Here is a 1,864-nt window from a genome sequence, read left to right as displayed (position 1 = left end):
AAGGTGGGTGGAGAAAGTGATGGGTTTTGGACACAAGATTTAGCTGCAAGCACTGAGTTTAGGCATTCAGCTTTTTCACGTGCGGTATCAGCAGTGCGGCCATTTGAGGTAAGGGAGGGGATCGAGGGGGAACATACACCAGAAACAGATTTGATTCGATGCCACCAGGATTTTGAGGAGGGAGAGATGTTTGAAAGTTCAGACTTGAGATGAGAAAAATGTTGTTTTCTGGCTCTCCTGAGGGTAGATACACACTTGTTCTGAGCTTTATGGAAGGAACTGAGATTGCCCTCAGTTGGGTTTGCTTTCCATGAGGCAAAGGCAAGTTGTTTCAGGACAACTGCCTCACCACAAGCTTCAGTGAACTAAGGGCGGGAGGAAGGGTAGGACAACTGAAGACGAGGGGATAAATTTGTGCATGAGGGAGAGCAAGTTTCTTTTAAAGAATTCCTAAGATGAATTGATGTTGGAGAAAGTAGCAATAGGAGACCAGTCTATAAGTTTGATGGCTGCTTGAAGACCCTGCCAGTCGGCTTGAGTGAAATGCCAGACTCGACGGCTGTGAGGTGGTTCTCTGATAATAGCCAGAGAGATGTACACTTTGATAAGGACGTGGTCAGAAGAACCGATTAGAGTGAAGGAAGAGCAGCAGATATTGTCAGGGAAATTTGTCAAAATCAGATCCAGAAGAGATGGAGTGCCATTGGTTGAGATCTGGGTAGGGAAGTTGACCGGTTGAGTCAGTCCCAATGAGTCGCAGAAAGCTTTTGCTGAGGTGCCATGACAGGTGAGAGAGGTACCCACACCTATCCAACTGGCATGATGACAATTTAAGTTGCCACATATGAGGAAGAGAGTTTAGATGAGAAGATAGAAGTTGGTCCATGTTTTCGGATAGTGAGGTGTAGATGGAGTCATCACTGTTAGGTGGACGGTACAGTACACATATAAACATGAGGTTGGAGTGGAGGGGAAGCCAGAGCCAGAGGTATTCCTTGGGGTGTGGGGGAGTGAGAGCAGTGCATGGAGAGTGAGGAATAGAGTCTTTGATGAAGAGAGCAACTCCTCCACCAAGATGAGGCTCAGGTCTGTTATCCCGGAGGAGGGAGTAACCAGGGAGAGATACTTGGGAGTCAGACACGTCTTGGGGGAAGAAAGTTTCTGTTCGGCAGATTATGTCTGGTTTGTCAGTGGCAACCTGTATGGAAAGATCTGAAAGGTTTGAGCGAAGGCCCCAGATATTTGAGGTCCACATTTTTAATGAGGAGGGAGGGGAGGAGGCTTTCGGTGCAGGGGTTGGGGGGTGGGGGAGGGGGGAGGGTAGGACAAGGGATGAGGGGGGTAGGTAAGGAAGGTTGTTGAAAGAGTGTGGGGGATTGCAGAATAGCTCGGGGAGGGGGCCCGATGTGGAGGAGAAAGGGCTCTGTGGAAGGGGGGGAGAGGGGGGACAAGAGAGGGGAAGAAGGCATTTGAGGATTTGAGGAGGTGGATTGAAGAGATGGAGGTGAGAGAGCAGTGGAAGGAGGCAGCTTTGTGGATGAGAGGAAGGGCAACTTTGAGGATGAGTGAGGGGGATGAATGGTGGGAGAAAGGTGAGGGGGGAGTTTTTGAGAGAGGTGAGAAGGAGGCTTGGAGGGAGAAGAGTGGGATGGTTGTTTTGAGAGTGAAGGGTGAGAGGGGTGAGTCGGCATGGAAGTTGGAAAAAAAGAATGGTTGATGGAATGCGAACATTCATTGCAAACTGGGTTTTTTAATAAAGTTTTAGGTCAGGGTTGCGATTAAACACATTTCTTGAGGGATGCAATAAAGGTGAATTCAGAGAATGGAGAGAAGAAATGCTGTGACAGTTGGATTTTTTTAGGCA

The sequence above is a fragment of the Eptatretus burgeri genome, chromosome 6 (assembly GCF_056783735.1).
Source record: "Eptatretus burgeri isolate ZD-2024b chromosome 6, Ebu_testis_v1, whole genome shotgun sequence".
Lineage (NCBI taxonomy): Eukaryota > Metazoa > Chordata > Myxini > Myxiniformes > Myxinidae > Eptatretus > Eptatretus burgeri.
This window is presented reverse-complemented; position numbering follows the sequence as displayed.